This window comes from Hyla sarda, chromosome 11 (assembly GCF_029499605.1).
Source record: "Hyla sarda isolate aHylSar1 chromosome 11, aHylSar1.hap1, whole genome shotgun sequence".
Lineage (NCBI taxonomy): Eukaryota > Metazoa > Chordata > Amphibia > Anura > Hylidae > Hyla > Hyla sarda.
The window spans coordinates 3,289,364-3,312,141 of NC_079199.1; positions in this window are offsets into that span (position 1 = coordinate 3,289,364).

Here is a 22,778-nt window from a genome sequence, read left to right on the forward strand (position 1 = left end):
ATCATCCAAAACACCATCATCCGAAACGCCATCATCCAAAACACCATAATCCGAAACGCCATCATCCGAAACGCCATTATCCAAAACGCTATCATCCGAAACGCCATCATCCGAAACGCCATCATCCGAAACGCCATCATCCGAAACGCCATCATCCGAAACGCCATCATCCGAAACGCCATCATCCGAAACTCCCTCATCCGAAACGCCATCATCCAAAACGCCATCATCCGAAACGCCATCATGCCTCAGAGCCGACCCTGCACAGCATATATAGCAGAGCCGACCCTGCACAGCATGTATAGCAGAGCCCACCCTGCACAGCATATATAGCAGAGCCGACCCTGCACAGCACGTATAGCAGAGCCGACCCTGCACAGCATGTATAGCAGAGCCGACCCTGCACAGCATATATAGCAGAGCCCACCCTGCACAGTATATATGGCAGAGCCGACCCTGCACAGCATGTATAGCAGAGCCAACCCTGCACAGTATATATGGCAGAGCCGACCCTGCACAGCATGTATAGCAGAGCCCACCCTGCACAGCATGTATAGCAGAGCCGACCCTGCACAGCATGTATAGCAGAGCCCACCCTGCACAGCATGTATAGCAGAGCCGACCCTGCACAGCATATATATAGCAGAGCCGACCCTGCACAGCATATATAGCAGAGCCAACCCTGCACAGCATATATAGCAGAGCCGACCCTGCACAGCATATATAGCAGAGCCGACCCTGCACAGCATATATAGCAGAGCCGACCCTGCACAGCATATATATAGCAGAGCCGACCCTGCACAGCATATATAGCAGAGCCGACCCTGCATAGCATGTATAGCAGAGCCCACCCTGCACAGCATATATAGCAGAGCCCACCCTGCACAGTATGTATAGCAGAGCCGACCCTGCACAGCATGTATAGCAGTGCCGACCCTGCACAGCATGTATAGCAGAGCCGACCCTGCACAGCATATATAGCAGAGCCGACCCTGCACAGCATGTATAGCAGAGCCGACCCTGCACAGCATGTATAGCAGAGCCGACCCTGCACAGCATGTATAGCAGAGCCGACCCTGCACAGCATGTATAGCAGAGCCGACCCTGCACAGCATATATAGCAGAGCCCACCCTGCACAGCATGTATAGCAGAGCCGACCCTGCACAGCATATATAGCAGAGCCAACCCTGCACAGCATATATAGCAGAGCCGACCCTGCACAGCATATATAGCAGAGCCCACCCTGCACAGCATATATAGCAGAGCCGACCCTGCACAGCATGTATAGCAGAGCCGACCCTACACAGCATATATAGCAGAGCCCACCCTGCACAGCATATATAGCAGAGCCGACCCTGCACAGCATATATATAGCAGAGCCGACCCTGCACAGCATATATAGCAGAGCCGACCCTGCACAGCATGTATAGCAGAGCCCACCCTGCACAGCATATATAGCAGAGCCCACCCTGCACAGTATGTATAGCAGAGCCGACCCTGCACAGCATGTATAGCAGAGCCGACCCTGCACAGCATGTATAGCAGAGCCGACCCTGCACAGCATATATAGCAGAGCCGACCCTGCACAGCATGTATAGCAGAGCCGACCCTGCACAGCATGTATAGCAGAGCCGACCCTGCACAGCATGTATAGCAGAGCCGACCCTGCACAGCATGTATAGCAGAGCCGACCCTGCACAGCATATATAGCAGAGCCCACCCTGCACAGCATGTATAGCAGAGCCGACCCTGCACAGCATATATAGCAGAGCCAACCCTGCACAGCATATATAGCAGAGCCGACCCTGCACAGCATATATAGCAGAGCCCACCCTGCACAGCATATATAGCAGAGCCGACCCTGCACAGCATGTATAGCAGAGCCGACCCTACACAGCATATATAGCAGAGCCCACCCTGCGCAGCATGTATAGCAGAGCCAACCCTGCACAGCATATATAGCAGAGTCGACCCTGCACAGCATGTACAGCAGAACCCGTATAGCAGAGCCAACACGGCATAGTGTGTACAGCAGAACCCGTATATCAGTGAGCCAACACTGAATAGTGTGTACAGCAGAACCCGTATAGTAGAGCCGACACTGAATAGTGTGTACAGCAGAACCCGTATAGCAGAGCCAACACTGAATAGTGTGTACAACAGAACCCGTATAGTAGAGCCGACACTGAATAGTGTGTACAACAGAACCCGTATAGTAGAGCCGACACTGAATAGTGTGTACAACAGAACTCGTATAGTAGAGCCGACACTGAATAGTGTGTACAGCAGAACCCATATAGCAGAGCCAACACTCACTCAGCTCTGCTACACGGCAGAAAGGTTTTTATGTCTTTGGGATGATGACGTTTCGGACGAGGGAGTTTCAGATGACGTAAGAGGGAGTTGCGGCTGACGCCTGATGGAGATTGGTCCGAAGGAGGAGGCGGGATGCTGTTTCGCCTGACGCGGGACGGAGTTATGGTTGACGACTGACGATGTTCTAAAATGGACACCGTACACCAAAACTATGTCAGGGGTCCATAAACTGTGCATTTCCGGCTGTTACAAAACTACAACTCCCAGCATAACCCAACAATCAGCTTGTTCCAAAAAAAAATGACTCCCAGCATGCCCTGACAACCAGCCTGTTGCAAACTACAACTCCCAGCATGCCCTGACAGCTTTCAGCTAGATCCCACTACAACCTCTGCACCTCATGCAGCAGTGGCCCCCAATATGTGGCTCTTCAGCGGTTAAAAAATGACGACTCCTATCATGTCTAGATGCAGCCATTACCTCTCCATTTTATATAGCAATCATCCCCAACCTGTAGCTGTAAGGGCATGCTGAGACTTGTAGTTATGTAAGTTGGATTTAGCTCTTCAGGGGGCTCTAACCCACAATATTATAATTAGAGATGAGCGAATCGATGTTGACGAACCCGAATTCGTTACGAATTTCATGAAAAATTCGATTCGCAACGAATGCGAATATCACCGTGATTCTATTGCGAGAATCGCTTAATTAAACTCCATTTTACAGCGTTCCAGGCTATTGGAGACCTAAGATGGCGGATCCACATGTGAATACATGGGGCAGGGGATTATGGGAGGGCGGGAATGAAGGTAGGCGGGCTGACCCTGAATCACATGTGAGATGCAGCCTATCAGTGTTCACTGACCCCTGTGATGTCACAGCCCTATATAATCGGGTGTGTGTGTGTGCGTGTGCGTGTGCGTGTGCGTGTGCGTGCCTGTCTGCCTGTCTGCCTGTCTGCCTGTCTGCCTGTCTGCCTGTCTGCCTGTCTGCCTGTCTGTCATACCACAGCGTTACACTGCAACTGCTAGTCACATCAGCATTAGGGAAAGGCAGGAGTGCAGAGTGCTGTGCTGTTACACTGAGAAGGATCATTGATTGCTAAACCTCCTATTCCCGTTATTGAGCATTGCAGCAGAGAGGGGCAGATAGCTGTCAGCTGCCTCATACAGATCTCCAAGCTGCCTGAACTTTATCAACCATCTTATCTCCTCATTTTTCAGCACAATTGAGTTTATTTTTATTTGCTCCACAAATCTTCTGCTGCTCAGAATTGTGTGAATTTAAGGTTTAATCCCTGGATTTAAAAAAAAAAATGTTGTGGTGCTGCACTGTTGGGTCCTGCTGCTGTTCAGAAATACGTGATTGTTCAGTGGACTGTAGTGCATTTGTACCATTTTGTACCTGTTCATCTGTCAAGGGGCCACATACTGTGCAAGCCCAAACAATATATTCACTGTCTTTTTTTTAATTTTATTTTTTTATAGTTTTTTCTGCGTATAGTTAGGCATATATAACTGCCCTCATCAGTGCATAGCGCATAGGTACATCCAAGTATTGTACCATTTAGCACCTGTTAAGCTGTCAAGGTGCTCCATACCGTCAAAGTCCAAACCATAGTATCCACCGGCTGGTGTTTTTCAAAAATACAGAGTTTTTTCTGCTCATAGTTAGGCATATTACTGCCCTCATCAGTGCATAGCGCATAGGTACATCCAAGTATTGTACCATTTAGTACCTGTTAATCTGTCAAGGGCCTACATACTGTTCAAGGACAGCCGTAAGTAATCACCTGCTGCTGTTCTAGACAAATACTGTTTTAAGCGTAGTGCAGCGTATTGTAATACCCTCATAAACGCACTAAGTATGTCAGGCAGAGAAGTGCCAGGACGTGCACAGAGGAGTGGCAGAGGCCTAAATACTTCAGGCAGAGTTGACAGCAGACTTGGGGCGAGTGGCAGCAGGAGTGGCAGCGAGAGGCCTGAGCTCCCTTTATCAGCCAGCGGTCGTGTCTCCACCAGCAACCCATCTGCTGTCGTGGATTGGTTAACACGGTCATCCATTCATCACAAGTGACATCTGACACCCCCAGTCAACAGTCGGTGGGTTCCTCAGACACAACCCTCAGTTGGCATGGCTCGGGAGCAGTCCCTGTCCTCCCATTGCCTTTGTCCTATGCTGTTCCCTCTCCTAGAGAAGTATCTTATGCTGTGGGTTCAGCTCCACTATTTACTGAGGACGATCTAATAGAGGACAGTCAGCAGCTACTGGACAGCCAAGAAGGGGAGGAGACATGCGCTGCTTGCTCCACTAGGCGGCCAAGTAGTGATGCGGAGAGTGACGTGGGAGGCGGTGTTGCAAGTGTTCAGGGTCCTGAAGCAGACACTGTTGGGAAACCTGAGGAGGACATCAGTGACGTGCACACAACTGTTAATGATGATGAAGCCGATCACAATTTGGAGCCGGGTGCAGAAGGGTCTTCATCATCATCAGGAGAAGAGAGTTGCAGGTTGCCCTTGAGGCAGCAAGGCGGTAGCACGGTTGGCAGTCAGTATGGTGGCAGTAGTGGAAATTAAGGAGCCAAAACGTGCCCGGGGGAGACCACCTGCTTTGCGGCAGCCTACCTTTCCAGGAGGTAGTGGAACAGGGGTTCCTGGAGACGACGCCAGTAGCAGTCCATTAGTGCGGACTGCGGGTGGGAAAATCAGCTACTCGGCAATGTGGAAGTTTTTCATAAGGCATCCGGAGGAGGTTCACGTAGCCATATGCAAGATCTGTCGGCAGAAGGTGAAGCGTGGCCAGGGTCCCAATGTTGGCACCACGGCCCTACGTCAACACATGCTTCGCCACCATAAAGCGGCCTGGGAGAACCGTGGCTCCGATGTAGTGGTCCAGCCTGCTGCCTCACCCAGTGGCCATCCGCTCCCTCCTTCATCCAGCCAAGGCTCCACCACCTCAGCCGAAGGGAGCATTGTGTCAAACCCTCCTTCTGTCGCTCCTGCTTCTCCCGCTTTTAGTCAGCCATTCCGCCAACCATCTATCAGCGAAGCCATGTCCAAGAGACAACAGTATGCGCCCACTCATCCAACGGCGCAGAAGTTGAATGTGCTCCTGTCCAAGTTGCTGGTGTTGCAGTCCCTCCCTTTTAAAGTGGTGGACTCTGCACCCTTCAGAGAATTGATGGCTTGTGCCAAGCCGTCGTGGAGAGTCCCAAGCCGTCATTTCTTTGTGAAGAAGGTAGTACCAGCCCTGCATAAGTTTGTACAAGAGAAGGTGGGCCAGTCCTTGAGCCTGTCGGTGTGTTCAAAAGTGCACGGCAGCGCCGACGTGGGGAGCTGTAACTACGGGCAGGGGCAATACATGTCTTTTACGGCTCACTGGGTAAATGTGGTTCCTGCACATCCACAGCAGCAACTTGAACAGGTCACACCGCTTCCTCCTCCACGCTCTGGCTCCCAGGCAGTTGGTCCTGTTACAGTGTGCGACGCCGCCTCCTCATCCTCCACCGTGTCCTCGGCCTCCACTGCACGGCCAAATCTCGGTGGCCCTTCATCGTACCATGTGTGTAGAGCACGGCTGTGTCAAACTGTTCTGTGCCAAACTGTGCCTACATCTCCAGGCTACATGGGCCCTGTGGGGGCGGAACTGGAGGAGGAGGATGATGGGGTCAGAGCGGAGCACAGTTTACGGTGGATGAGATGGCCGGTGTTTCTAGTTTTTGGACAGGAGAGAAGGAGCAGGAGCAGCCAGAGGAGCTGGAGGGTTATGAGGAAGTTGAGACAGAGGACCCAGACACACCGTGGCAGTATGCAGTGGAGATGGAGGCAGGTAGTCCCTCCGAGTCACTAGCGCAAATGGCACAATGCATGCTCAGTTGCTTGCGTAGTGATCCCCGAATTGTCAAAATTCGTCAGCGGGATGACTTCTGGATATCCACCTTATTAGACCCTCGCTACCGTCCCAAAATGGGGGCCTTTTTTACACCCACTGAGAGGCAGGACAAACTTACCTACTACAGAGAGTTTCTACGTAGTCAGTTGGCTGATGCCACATGGTCCATCCACTCGCAGGTCTGACTCGGGGGGGGCCCTCTGCGCTCACCTTCCACTGCCATGGCTGCTGGGGAGGGAAGGGGTGGTAGGAGCAGTACCAGCTCAATCAGCAGCACCCTGAGTCTACAGTCGCTGATGAGTAGCTTCCTTCAGCCGCACAGTGAAGCAACTCATCAGCAGCAGGTAGACATGACACCTGAACCAGCAGGTGGTGGCATACCTTGACATAACCCTGCCAACAACCATTGAAGATCCGCTGGACTTCTGGGCAGCCAAACTTGATTCATGGCCACAACTAGCAGAGTTTGCCCTGGAAAAGCTGTCCTGCCCGGCCAGTAGTGTGCCATCAGAGTGGGTGTTTAGTGCGGCCGGGGCCATAGTCACCCGAACTCGTCTGTCCACTAAAAATGTGGAGAGACTGACGTTTGTCAAGATGAATGAGGGATGAATCAGCCAGGATTTCCACCCACCAATGCCAGATGGCTCAAAGTAGATTGACCATGCTCCTACAACAAAAATTTCTCAATTATGGTTGGTTATGAAACCCTCAGGGGCAGACCTGGGCATTGTATGGCCCGCTTGCCATATACGGTCCTTTGATTGGCTCTGACCGGCCTGCGCTGACTGGGGGACAACTATGCTGCCTAATCTGGGGGACAAGTATGCTCCTAATCTGTGGGACATCTATGCTGCCTAATCTGGGGGACAAGTATGCTTCTAATCTGGGGGACATCTATGCTGCCTAATCTGGGGGACAACTATGCACCTAATATGGGGGAAACTGATGCTTCTGGCCTTGGGCCTATAATTTTTTGAAGTTTAGCAGTATCTAAATACATGCTTAATGCAAATGTCAACATTGATCTTTAAATGTAAGGGGTTGGTTATGAAACCCTCTTGGGTACTGGGAATGCCTGCTCCATACTCATTATGTGTCTTTCAGGAACTACTTGCCTCACTGATGCTGGGGGCCTTGGGCCTTTAATTTTTAGATGTTTAGCAGTGGCTAAATACATGCTTAATGCAAATTTCCACATTGATCTTTAAATGTAAGGGGTTATGAAACCCTCTTGGGTACTGCGAATGACTGCTCCTGACTCATCCTGTGTCTTTCAGGAACTTCTTGCCTCACTGATGCTTGGTGCCTTGGGCCTTTAATTTTGGGATGTTTAGCAGTAGCTAAAAACATGCTTAATGCAAATGTCAACATTGATCTTTAAATGTAAGGGGTTATGAAAACCTCTTGAGTACTGTGAATGCCTGCTCCATACTCATTCTGTGTCTTTCAGGAACTACTTGCCTCCCTGCCCTCAGGCCTTGGGCCTTCAATTTTTGGAAGTTTAGCAGTAGCTAAATACATGCTTAATGCAAATTTCAACATTCATCTTTGAATGTAAGGGGTTGGTTATGAAACTCTCTTGGGTACTGCAAATGTCTGCTCAATACTCATTATGTGTCTTTCAGGAACTACTTGCCTCACTGATGCTTGGGGCCTTGGGCCTTTAATTTTTAGATGTTTAGCAGTGGCTAAATACATGCTTAATGCAAATTTCCACATTGATCTTTAAATGTAAGGGGTTATAAAACCCTCTTGGGTACTGCGAATGACTGCTCCTGACTCATCCTGTGTCTTTCAGGAACTTCTTGCCTCACTGATGCTTGGTGCCTTGGGCCTTTAATTTTTGGATGTTTAGCAGTAGCTAAATACATGCTTCATGCAAATTTCAACAATGATCTTTAAATTCTCGGCATTCTGTCAGAGCCGTGGCCTACCCCGCCGGGGCCGATCCGAGGAACTCACTAAACCATCCAATCGGTAGTAGAGACAGGCGGTGTGTACAAAGGTCAGGGACTTAATGAACCCGAGCTTATGACCCGCACTTAGTTGGAATTCTTCTTTCATGGCAAATAATTGCAATCCCCAATCCCTATCACGAACATGGTTCAGCAGGTTACTCGCACCTGTCGCTTGAAGGATACACACAGGCTGGTCCATTCAGTGTAGCGCACGTGCAGCCCCGGACATCTGAGGGAAAAACACACCTGTTATTGCTCGATCTCACGATTGATGGTGCAATGTAAGGGGTTATGAAAGCCTCTTGGTACTGCTGATGCCTACTCCTGACTGCTCCTGTGTCTTTCAGGAACTACTTGCCTTCATGATGCTTCTGGGCCCTTCAATTTTAGGCTTTTTTAAATAGATACATACTTGCTTAATTTAAATTTCAACATTTATGGTGCAATGTATTGGGTTATTAAACCCTCTTGGGTACTGTTTTTTCAAAAGTTTCTGATACTATTTTTGGTAATAAACTTGAAATTTCCAGAGTACTAACCATTACACCATGGAACGCTTGTTGTATATGATTTTTTTAATTTACATTTTCAAAAATAATACGGAGAGGGATGAACCCTGCTTCTTTATTTCAGAAAAAAATTACTTTAGAGAAGAATGTCTTTTGGTGGTCCACGCATTATAGAGTCTTCTGGACTCTTGGATATGCGCTTATTCTTAAACAAAGGTACAAAAACAAAAAGTGGCCGGTCAGGGCAATGGAGATGTTGAGTCTACATCTCACGGCCACATGAGCCCTGTGGGTGCTTGTGACATTACGTCCTTTGTACCCACACGGCGGGGTCCGGGACACAAATTTTGATCTAAATAAAAATAAAAATAAATTAGACATTTCAATGGTCTCCTCATGCATCAGCCAACTCCAGGCTGCGTCATTCAGTTAATATATAGGTAGCACCCATTGTCTTAAATTTCCGTTAAAAATTTTCGTAAAAAATATTTGTCTTTTTTTTCATAGGGATTGTGAAGCTTTGGTGCGTACTCATGTATCAGCCAACTCCAGGCTGTGTCATTGAGGCAATATATAGGTAGCACACGCTGTCCTAAATTTTCGTAAAATTTTTTCGTCAAAAATGTTTGTCTTTTTTCGTAGGGATTGTGAAGCTTTGGTGCATACTCATGCATCAGCCAACTCCAGGCTGTGTCATTCAGGCAATATATGGTTTACTGATGGCGCTGCTGGGCCTGGGAATTTCAAATTTTCTCATAGCACCCGCTATCCAAAATCTTTTTCAAAAATTTAAAAAAAATTTGTGTTTTTTGGGGGGGAATTGTGAAGCCCTATTGTGTACTCATGAATCAGCCAACTCCAGACTGTGTCATTCAGGCAATATATGGGTTACTGATGCCGCTGTTGGGTCTGGGAATTTCAAATTTTCTCATAGGTAGCACCCGCTATCCAAAATCTTCGGTTTAAATTTCTTAATTCATCTTTTAAACTTAGGGATTCTGAAGGCCTAGTGCCTACTCATGCTGCTGGCAACTCCGGGCTGTGCCATTCATCCACTATATGGTCTCCTCATGCTGCCAACACCTCCACGCTGTGCCATTCATCCACTATATGGTCTCCTCATGCTGCCAACCCCTCCACGCTGTGTCATTCAGCCACTATATGGTCTCCTCATGCTGACAACCAGTCCATGCTGTGTCATTAAGCCACTATATGGTCTCCTCATGCTTCAGCTTCATCCACGCTGTGTCATTCATCCATGACATGTCTCCATATGGTCTCCTCATGCTGCCAACACCTCCACACTGTGTCATTCAGCCACTATATGGTCTCCTCATGTTGCCAACACCTACACGCTGTCATTCAGCCACTATATGGTCTCCTCATGCTGCCAACACCTCCACACTATGTCATTCAGCCACTATATGGTCTCCTCATGCTGCCAACACCTCCACGCTGTGCCATTCATCCACTATATGGTCTCCTCATTCTGCCAACACGTCCACACTGTGTCATTCAGCCACTATATGATCTCCTCATGCTGCCAACACCTCCACACTGTGTCATTCAGCCACTATATGGTCTCCTCATGCTGCCAACACCTCCACGCTGTCATTCAGTCACTATATAGTGTCCTCATGCGGCCAACACCTCCACGCTGTGCCATTCATCCACTATATGGTCTCCTCTTGCTGCCAACAACTCCACGCTGTGTCATTAAGCCACTATATGGTCTCCTCATGCTTCAGCTTCATCCACGCTGTGTCATTCATCCACTATATGGTTTCCTCATGCTGCCAACACCTCCACACTGTGTCATTCAGCCACTATATGGTCTCCTCATGCTGCCAACACCTCCACGCTGTCATTCAGTCACTATATGGTCTCCTCATGCTGCCAACACCTCCACGCTGTGCCATTCAGCCACTATATGGTCTCCTCATGCTGCCAACACCTCCACGCTATGTCATTCAGCCACTATATGGTCTCCTCATGCTGCCAACACCTCCACGCTGTGCCATTCAGTCACTATATGGTCTCCTCATGCGGCCAACACTTCCATGCTGTGCCATTCAGCTACTATATGGTCTCCTCATGCTGCCAACAACTCCACACTATGTCATTCAGCCACTATATGGTCTCCTCAAGCTGCCAACACCTCCACACTATGTCATTCAGCCACTATATGGTCTCCTCATGTTGCCAACACCTCCACGCTGTCATTCAGCCACTATATGGTCTCCTCATGCTGCCAACACCTCCACACTATGTCATTCAGCCACTATATGGTCTCCTCATGCTGCCAACACCACCACGCTGTGTCATTCAGCCATTATATGGTGTCCTCATGCTGCAAACACCTCCACGCTGTGCCATTCATCCACTATATGGTCTCCTCATGCTGCCAACACGTCCACACTGTGTCATTCAGCCACTATATGGTCTCCTCATGCTGCCAACACCTCCACACTGTGTCATTCAGCCACTATATGGTCTCCTCATGCTGCCAACACCTCCACGCTGTCATTCAGCCACTATATGGTCTCCTCATGCTGCCAACACCTCCACGCTGTCATTCAGTCACTATATAGTGTCCTCATGCTGCCAACACCTCCACGCTGTGTCATTCAGTCACTATATGGTCTCCTCATGCTGCCAACACCTTCACGCTGTGTCATTAAGCCACTATATGGTCTCCTCATGCTGCCAACACCTCCACGCTGTCATTCAGCCACTATATGGTCTCCTCATGCTGCCAACACCTCCACGCTGTGTCATTCATCCACTATATGGACTCCTCATGCTGCCAACACCTCCACACTGTGTCATTCAGTCACTATATGGTCTCCTCATGCTGCAAACACCTCCACGCTATGTCATTCAGCCACTATATGGTCTCCTGACACTGATGCCACCACCAGGCTCTGTCATTGTGCCGCTCTGCGGCAGTGATTCTAAAAGCGATGCCGGCAATCTGCATGTTATTCTTAATAACAGTATTATTTCACTACCCCAGCACACTCCATATGCGTTTTAGAACACAGCAAAGTGTTCTTTACCCCTATAGAGGCTGTATGTAGACTAGAAATAGCCTTTTTTAACATCAATTCGCCGCGAAAAAATTCAAAATAAAACAAACTTTTTCGGAAAATTCGACGAATGGCCGAATCGAATTTTTGAAAAGTTCGCTCATCTCTAATTATAATATCTTCTCCTGTAAATCTATGATTTCTTATGACATTTTCTCCAGACTGATACATTGTACATAGCTAGTCCTGCTCTCAGCTGAGAAGTGATACAATTGTATCCAGTCTAGACAATGCTCTGTGAGCTAAACATCCTGGACCCCAGACTGATACATTGTACATAGCTAGTCCTGCTCTCAGCTGAGAAGTGATACAATTGTATCCAGTCTAGACAATGCTCTGTGAGCTAAACATCCTGGACTCCAGACTGATACATTGTACATAGCTAGTCCTGCTCTCAGCTGAGAAGTGATACAATTGTATCCAGTCTAGACAATGCTCTGTGAGCTAAACATCCTGGACTCCAGACTGATACATTGTATATAGCTAGTCCTGCTCTCAGCTGAGAAGTGATACAATTGTATTCAGTCTAGACAATGCTCTGTGAGCTAAACATCATGGACCCCAGACTGATACATTGTATATAGCTAGTCCTGCTCCTAGCTGAGAAGTGATACAATTGTATCCAGTCTAGACAATGCTCTGTGAGCTAAACATCCTGGACCACAGACTGATACATTGTACATAGCTAGTCCTGCTCTCAGCTGAGAAGTGATACAATTGTATCCAGTCTAGACAATGCTCTGTGAGCTAAACATCCTGGACTCCAGACTGATACATTGTACATAGCTAGTCCTGCTCTCAGCTGAGAAGTGATACAATTGTATTCAGTCTAGACAATGCTCTGTGAGCTAAACATCCTGGACTGAGAGCTAGCTATGTAAAGGTTTGTGATGATATTATTCCTCCATTACTGACATTCCTGATAAGTCCCTAATTCCTGCGGTGTCCTCACTCTCTTTCTCCTTCGCTCATAGATCCCAATTTGTCTGTCAGGAAGATTTCCCTAAATGAACGATCCGAAGCGCCGGATCCTCTCCACCTGTTACATCAGTTTAAGCCGCGTCATAAAGAAAGAAGAAGAAGACGTCTCCGATTATCTCTTCACTGATTTATTATGATAAAATGAACATTTATATGAAAAGGGGAAATAAGAAAAATTCTAAATTTATAAGATACAGTTACAACCTGACATCCGAGATTACACATCACATCTCACCGCTCTGCCTGTCAATCACTGCTCAATTATATAACAAATCATAGGGAAAACTGCTTTCTATTTCTGGAATCATTTGCATAAAAAGTTAAGTCACTTTATAAATCATTACATTACTTATCCTGTACTGATCCTGAGTTATATCCTGTATTATACTCTAGAGCTGCACTCACTATTCTGCTCGTGGGGTCACTATGTATATACATGACTTATCCTGTACTGATCCTGAGTTATATCCTGTATTATACTCCAGAGCTGTACTCACTATTCTGCTGGTGAGCTCACTGTGTACATACATTACATTACTTATCCTGTACTGATCCTGAGTTATATCCTGTATTATACTCCAGAGCTGCACTCACTATTCTGCTGGTGAGGTCACTGTGTACATACATTACATTACTTATCCTGTACTGATCCTGAGTTATATCCTGTATTATACTCCAGAGCTGTACTCACTATTCTGCTGGTGAGGTCACTGTGTATATACATTACATTACTTATCCTGTACTGATCCTGAGTTATATCCTGTATTATACTCCAGAGCTGTACTCACTATTCTGCTGGTGAGCTCACTGTGTACATACATTACTTATCCTGTACTGATCCTGAGTTATATCCTGTATTATACTCCAGAGCTGCACTCACTATTCTGCTGGTGATGTCACTGTGTACATACATTACATTACTTATCCTGTACTGATCCTGAGTTATATCCTGTATTATACTCCAGAGCTGTACTCACTATTCTGCTGGTGAGCTCACTGTGTACATACATTACTTATCCTGTACTGATCCTGAGTTATATCCTGTATTATACCCCAGAGCTGTACTCACTATTCTGCTGGTGAGGTCACTGTGTACAGACATCACATTACTTATCCTGTACTGATCCTGAGTTATATCCTGTAAATCTTTTTATTATAAAAATCTAAAACATAACAGACATAATCAATAATACATAACATAAACTCAGCTTACATGCGCCATAAATATGAAACAAAATAAGACAAATTGTCATTATAACAAAAACTAAACTTTTACCAGCCAGTCCAGTTTCAACTAAAACTAATTACGTACACGTATATATAAACTAATGAAATAATATGTGTACCCCAACACCATACATCACACCAAACTCACACCAAATACACAAACAAAAACTCTGCCATGTCCGGCAATAGGAAATAAAAGCCGTCCAAACCTGGACATAATGAAGATATTGACTAACAGGCAGCAGATACATTACAGACAAAACATACACATAAACATAAACATGCATATAAACATACATAGACTTTTTTTTTTTTACTTTTCCTCTCTCTCTCTCTCTCTCTCTCCCTCTCTCCCTCTCTCCCTCTCTCCCTCTCTCCCTCTCTCCCTCTCACCCTCTCTCCCTCTCTCCCTCTCTCCCTCTCTCCCTCTCTCCCTCTCTCTCTCCCTCCCTCCGATCCCACACTCACTCACACCCATCCTCACCACCATCATTAGCGGATATCACACTCATACCCCTCCTCTCCTAATATATATTAAAAAAAAAAAAAAAAAAAAATTTCAAAACAAATAGATCCGGCTGCCTTAACTAAAACAAAAGGTAACTAAACATTAATAAGCATACATATACGGTAATACAGAAATACAGGTAAATGAATAACCATAACAACTCTTTCACTATCTAATCCCAAAGCCCCTCCAGCCCCTCTTGCCATGAGATGGTATAAATGTCCAGTCCAGTCCATAATCCACACCAGGAGCCGGGCATCATGGAGTCCAATATTGTTCATCAATGGCTCCACCCAGCTCACCTCTTACCCCCCATTCCCCCACCCAACCTATTCTATAGCCCCCTATATACATATATACAAGAAAGTAAAAGCAAGGCCTATTCAGCCATGCCACCAAAAGGTTTGCCACACAACATAATTACTTAAACACATACTATACACTTATTAACATAAACATAACTATAGACATAACATAACTATACATATAACTACATTACTATATACATAACATAACAATTGTAAGGCCCAAGTTCAGTTACCTGCAAGCCCTTCATACACTCATTTCTCTAAAACAAAACAAAAAGCTAAAGGTGACATGCGCCAGCCCTCCACCAGGATCAGAGTATGGCAGACCAGATACCAAATAATTTTTAAACCTATCCCTCACCTACTTTCCCTAGACTCACACTATCGCTGCCCCTAAAGTTTAAGCTGTCCCTACACACTGACTCTACACTGACCCTACCACTCTATCCCTAACCAGAATTAAGGTGCCTCCCCCAAAGGGTTCAGCATCTAGGGCACATCAAATGAAAACCCTCTCCATAGGAGAGAAGCCCTACTTGTACCCAATCTGCCATACTCTAAAGACCTGATCTTCCCGAGGTCACCAGTGATATTCCTACAGACCTCCACCTCAGAGAGGACTTTTCGCTGTGTAGATACTAAACACCGTGCATTCCACGTGTGGTACCTAACCACTAAGCTAACTAAAAATAATGTGCACCGATCTCGGCCACCCAGGATCTTGAATGCTCCATAAGCCCACTCCGGATAGGCAAGGCCGGCAAGTTGACTCCAGCCGATGGAAGCGCCCACCCGGTTGTAGACCCCTATATTAAAGGGACAATGAAGCAGGAAGTGGTCCATGCTTTCCAGCGTGTTCCCGCACTCTTCTCGGGGACAGTCCCGGTCATCAGAGCTCCTACACTTCAGGTTGTCCCTTACACATAGCTTCCCCTGAAAGCAGCGCCAGGCCAAGTCCCAAAACTTCTGGGGGATCCGTTTCGAGTTCAAAAGACTTAAACCAACCCTCAGATCCCGACCTGGGCAGTCCCTGAGCGCCAGAGGCTTCTGGAAGTGAGTCAACAGAACCCGTTTGTCAAGGGAACGCCTTGACTGGGTCCTGATCTCCCACACTCCCAGACCCCACCGACGTAACGCCTTCAGAGTCGGGGTAGCGTAAGCCGGAAGATATCCATGTGGTGTACGGAGGTCCTTCACTTGCCCTCCTGTCTCCCATTCCTGGAAGAAAGGCCGAAACCACTCCCTGCAGGAGAATACCCACGGAGGAGCCCTCTCTTTCCAGAGGTTTGCAATGTTGGCTTTCAAGAAGGTATTCGTTAAGAACAGCACAGGGTTTACCATAGATAAACCCCCTAGTCTCCTCGTGCGGTACGTAACCTCCCTCTTGACTAGGTTCAACCTGTTCCCCCATAACAGTTGGAAAAACAGGCTGTAGATCCTAGTGTAGTAAGCCTCTGGCAAGATACATACGCTGCCCAGATAGATAAACAAGGGGAGCAGGTACGATTTGATGAGGTGTACCCTTTCCCTGAGGGTCATAGACCAACCCTTCCACTGGTCCACCTTCTGAGTGGCATCCTGGTGCTTACCGTCCCAGTTTTTGGTGGGATAATCATCCTGGCCGAATGTGATGCCTAAAACTTTTGCTGACTCTTGGAGCCCTGGAAGGGTGTCCGGGAGATCAAACGTGGGATCTCCCCCTCCCAGCCAGAGACTTTCACACTTATCCCGATTGATCTTGGACCCGGATGCCTCCGAGTAACGATCCACCTCCGACATCACCACCTCGACCTCCACCCTTGAGGAGACGAAAATGGTGACATCATCAGCGTACGCCACCACTCTCTGGGCGACATCCAGCTCCGCCAGACTCATCCCGACTCCCGCTAACGGCCCACAATCTACCCTCCGGACGAAGGGATCGATTGCGAACACGTATAACAGCGGGCTCAAAGGACAACCCTGACGGACTCCGGACCCCACTTCAAAAGAGCGGCCAGACCAACCGTTCACCAGTGGGAAACTCTCTGCCCCTGCATATATGGTGACAAGCCAATTCACAAAAGTACTCGGTAAGCCATATCTCAGGAGGACGGACCAGAGGTACTCGTGGTTCACCCGATCAAATGCTTTGGCCTGATCCAGGGACAACAAGTACCCCTTCCAGAGACCCGCACTACTCCGCTCCACTGCCTCCCTGACACTGAGGACAGCACTTAAGGTGCTTCGGCCCGGAACAGAGCAGTGCTGGGCCCCCGAAAGGAGCCGGGGTGCAAACTTCACCAACCGATTAAACAGTATCTTGGCCAGAAGCTTCCTGTCCGTATTGAGAAGAGCTATGGGTCTCCAATTCTCAATCCGGCTAGGATCTTTACCCTTTGAGAGAAGAATCAGGGCCGACCTCCTCATTGACTTTGGCAGAGTGCCCGAGGAGAGACACTCATTAAATACCTCAGTCAAGAGGGGAGCTAAAGACTCCTTAAAGGTCCTGTACCACTCGGATGTTAAGCCATCCGGACCTGGAGACTTCTTAGGGGCAAGCCCCTCGATCGCCAGTCTCACTTCCTCTTCCCTGATTTCTTCTGCCAAAACATCAAGAGAGGGGTCTACCCCTGGCTCAGGAATGGTTTCAGCCAGGAAAGCCGACATCTTGTCCCGATCTAGATCCTTCCTCCCCAAGAGGTGTGAGTAGAAGGATCTGACAACCTCCAGGATCCCTGATCTGGACCGATTCAGAGATCCCGTACTATCGATCAGTCCTGAAATGACTTTACTACTCACTGACATCTTACAGTTTCTGTAAGGGTCGGGCGAGCGGTACTTCCCGAAATCCCTCTCAAAAACCAAAGATGCGTGCCTATCGTACTGACACCTCATCAGCAAGGATTTCACTCTGGAGATATCCTCTCGGCTACCTCCAGTCGAGACGAGAAGCTCGAGTTTCCTCCTCAGACCCTGATACAAGCGATACCTGTTCAGGGACCTGAGGCTCGAGAGCTGGCGGAAGAACCCCGCAACCCGCTTCTTGAATATCTCCAACCACTCTGACTTACTACTACAAAGGCCCAGTAAAGGTACCTGACTCTGAAGAAAATCCTCAAAGGACTGTCTTATCTCCGCTTCCTCCAGGAGGGACGAAGTCAGCTTCCAATAACCTTTACCCATCCGGGGGGTCTCTGAAACATTCAAGGAAAACAAAATCATACAGTGATCGGAGAACTCCACCTCAATCACGGACACTGCGGAAGAGACGGCTTCCTCCTTTAAATAAAACCTGTCTATCCTAGACCTGCAGCTACCTCGATGATAGGTGAAACCCGCGTGGCCTGAGGGGCTCCGGATGTGGGCGTCCTCTAGGCGAGCTTCCCTAACTATGCTATTGAGGGCTGTACTGTCATAAGCCAGCGGACCATTGGAGCCTCTCCTATCTTGGGACCTCGTGACAGTATTGAAGTCCCCTCCAAAGATCACTTGCCGACTTGTAAAAAGGAAGGGCTTGATCCTCATAAAGAGGCTTTTACGGTCCCACTTTGTTTGTGGGGCGTAGATGTTAATGAGCCGGAGCTCTTGCCCCTTCATGAGGACATCTAAGATCAGGCACCTCCCCATTTCCAACTCGATAACCCGTCTGCATTCAACAGGAGCGGTAAAAAGGACCGCCACCCCACTATATGGCTCAGCCGCAAGAGACCAGTGGGAGGGGCCGCGCCTCCACTCTCTCCTGGCTTTTACCAGGGAGGCTAGATCTGACAACCTGGTCTCTTGCAGATACAAAATGTCGGCTTCAACTCGGCCGAGAAAATCAAAGGCTGCAAATCTAGCCATATCAGACTTAATGCTGGCACAGTTAATGGATGCCAGCGTCAATGGGGTGAGTGCCGCCATCCTGAGTGATCGAGTTGGATGGCCTATCCCCTTTACCTCTTACCCTTCTTCTTCCCCCCTTCCCCATCAGAAGAAGACCCCCTTTCCTTCTTTTTAGACCTCTTTAGGGATGCTGACATATCCATCCCACGATCCTCATCTCCTGACCCAGGGGCCACCTGCCCTCCCAAGGAAGTTACCTCAGAAGGAACAGGCTCAGCACCTCCCGGAGGTTCCTCCGCCTCTGAACAAAGACTCTCAGCCTCCCCCTCCAAAGAAAGGGAAGAGTCCTTGCCAAGGGCCCGATACCTATTGGATAGAACGATCAGAGGGGGGTTGGTCAGGCTTTTCCCAGGCACTTGGCCTGCAACACCGGAGGAGGAAGATGATGCCCTGAGTACCCTCTGGCCCTGCCTCCTTCTGCCGCACTTTTGTTTTTCCTTTTGCCCTTTCCCATCTTCCTCATCCAAACTTTCATATTGAGAGGAACTTGAGGAAATGGCCCTATTTGCCTCCTCTTTACGAAGTTTCCTTATCTCTTCACCTAACTCGGCGTCCCCAAGAGCCTCAGCTGTCTTCTCTGAGCCAGCGTCGGGAGCAGGATCCCGGACTACACCTTCTACCAGGGAACTTTCAAGATCCCTGCTCCTTCTGCGCCTCTCCTCCCTCCTAAGCTTAGAGGGGCTCTTGTTCTTAACTTTCTTCATTGGCTCTAGTGCCCCTTCTCCTCTGCTGGTCCCCACCCCAGATGAGGCAACCTCACTGCTCTCCCCATCCCGGGTGGTCACAGCATTGGAGAATGAGCGGGGACACCGGCTAAATGGGTGACCAAGGTCACCACACAGGTTACAGCGAATCTGGCCACAGGTTGCAGCCAGATGACCCTCCGCACCGCACAATGCGCACATCTGCTTAGTGCAGTTTGCGCTAAAGTGTGTGGGATCACCACACTTGTGGCACAGCTTCGGCTGTCCCTGGTAAAAGACTTGGATCCTATCACGGCCGAGAAAGGCGGCTGATGGAATGTGTGCGACAGTGTTACCTGAACGGCGGAGGCGGACGGAAAACGTCCAGGCTCCAGACCAAATGCCATGTTCATCCAGATTTTTCTTGGGGACGTCCGTCACCTCCCCATACCTGCTCAGCCAGGTCATTATGTCATAGCAAGAAAGAGACTCGTTACGTGTCAGAACGGTCACTTTCTTGACAAAACTCTGGCGGGATACCGCCTTCACAGCGAAATCCTGCCAGACAGGCTCGTCCTTCACCAGTGCGTGATTAGACCAAAAGAGCTCAAGCCCTTCTGGCTTCACAAAACTGATGTCGAACTCAGAGGTACCGAAGGGGTGGATCAGAGCAAAGATGTCATTAGCCCTGAATCCCATCTGGAAAAGAAGCTCCACAACTTTTGCCTTAGAAGGGCATGCATCACCGCCTCTCCATACCAGACGGGCCACATTCCTCCGGCCACGCTCCTGCCCGCTTGTTGGAAGGGACCAGACCACCTCCCCATTATGCTCTCGGAATGCCCCAAGTCCATGTCTTTCTATCCAAAAAGACAAGTCGACCTCCTGGTCCTCTACCTGGAGCGTTCTATCCCCTCTCCTTAAAGCCTCCAGGAGGCGCTGTTGCAAGTTACCTTCCCCTGGATTAAGAGATGAGGATCCCCTGGGACCCCCAGCAGCGACATTAGCATAACTCCTTATTGGAGCAGTCGCTACCGGGGGGGCAGCCGGACCGACACCACTCCCCCCAGAAACAACAGTAGAGGCAGTAACATTATACATAACACTTGTGCCTGTCTCCTCCTGCCTAGCTGCACTGGACTGGCCGGGATATAATCTTGCTGGCTTTATGATGCCGGGCTTTACACTTGCATCATTGGCTTCATTGGGCACACTCAACCTTGCAGCAGTCTTCCCTTTAGAAATATCGGAAGAAGCTGCTTTGTCGCATACTTTGCCCTCAGCCTCCGCCAATACCTCGGCTTCAATTTCTTTAACTGCTACTAACATTGCATGGGTTGTATCATGTCCATGTTCCTGTGGTACCAGTCCTCCACCGCCAGCTCCACCCACAGCAGCCCCACCACAGCGCCACAACTCAAAAGAGCCAGACACCGCTGACTGGGCCGCCGAGAATGGCGCTCCGGTTCCAGACACCTGGACACTCCCCCCTTTGCCTGCAGAGGAGTGCCCTGCAGTGCCAGACCTGTTCTGGGAGCTGCCCTCTCCCTTGTCTTTATAATTGCCCGGCCGCCCGAGCTCCATACCAACCTCTGCCACCTGGACACTCCCCCCCTCACCTGCAGAGGAGTGCCCCGCAACGCCAATATCCCCTAACTGGGGACATGCTACCTTGTCCGCAACACTGTCCGGCCCCTTGGCCGTATCTTTGCAGGTGCTGGCCCCGCTACTATGACAAGCGAGGTCAGCGCTTTCCCCCATCTTTACTTTATTATCCCAGGTGTTCTGGCCCCGCTCCACATTTGCAGAAGGGGGGACAGGCAGATTACCAGGGTCTGCACCCTGAACTGACTTTGCAGCCGGCCCAGGGTGCACAAAAGGAACATAAATCAAGCTTACTTGCTCAGATGTTTTTTTCTGCCTTTTCTTCTTCTTTTTTATTATTTGTTCCTCTCCAAGGTCGTCGCCAAAACTAAAATTATCCAAATGCATGGGGGACTCCATCTTTACAATTTGTGCCAGCAGGGCGCCACCACAACCCTCCTCCTCCTCGCCAGCACTCTCGCCCGATGAAGGTGGTAATGCCACTTGTCCTGCAGGTAGACTTGCTTGGGACATGTTCACACCCTGCATTGGCTGCGGCTTGGCTTCCACAGCTTCCCCACTTGCCAGCACCTTAGCCTCTTCAGCCTCCATTTCTTGGACCTCATCCTCACTACTGCTCTCATCTGCTGAACAATCACCCCCAATCTCCTCTTCTTTGACTGGGGATTTCATCCTGGAGGAGCGATCCTCATTAAGAAGTTTCTCCCTAAATAAATCGCTCCCCTCCAGAACAGCCATTCTCCTCAGCTCAGTCTCCTCCAGCTCCAGCCTCAAGGACTTAACCCTTGCAGAGTACTCTGGTTTCTTCCGCTTGGTAGTTGTGCTCACCTGATACTTTGCAAACTTTAGCTCCTCTCTCAGCTCCCTCAGCTTCTTCCCAAGGAGTTCGTACTCACCAATCTTGGCAGCAAGTCTGGAGCTGTATGTCGCCATAGACTCCTTGGGTTTTCTCTGGCCCCACTGCTCCACAACCTGGCTCTTGGAGGAGCTCTTCTGTGCTGCAGAGACCTTCTTTAAACTTGTCTTGCTTGCAGGCTTTTCTTCCTGGCTGAGAGCCTTGCGGCTTCCAACCATTGCTGGAGGGACAGAATCCACATCGCTGCGGACCCTGCCAGATCTTCTAACCCCTCCAGCCGGGGCACTGGCTGGTAGCTTTCCCTCTACACCCCTCGCCAGCCTGGACCGAGGAGTGGAGGTCAGGGGATTCATGCTGATGGCTCCCCCAGGAATCTGCCACCTTCCTGGGAAAGCAGGTGGAAAAAATCAGCCTCTCTCCTCTGGAAGTCTGGAGTCTCAGGAGCTCAGCAACAGACACACCTAGCGACCACACCCTCCAGAGCTGTACTCACTATTCTGCTGGTGGGGTCACTATGTATATACATGACTTATCCTGTACTGATCCTGAGTTATATCCTGTATTATACTCCAGAGCTGTACTCACTATTCTGCTGGTGAGCTCACTGTGTACATACATTACATTACTTATCCTGTACTGATCCTGAGTTATATCCTGTATTATACTCCAGAGCTGCACTCACTATTCTGCTGGTGAGGTCACTGTGTACATACATTACATTACTTATCCTGTACTGATCCTGAGTTATATCCTGTATTATACTCCAGAGCTGTACTCACTATTCTGCTGGTGAGGTCACTGTGTATATACATTACATTACTTATCCTGTACTGATCCTGAGTTATATCCTGTATTATACTCCAGAGCTGTACTCACTATTCTGCTGGTGAGCTCACTGTGTACATACATTACTTATCCTGTACTGATCCTGAGTTATATCCTGTATTATACTCCAGAGCTGCACTCACTATTCTGCTGG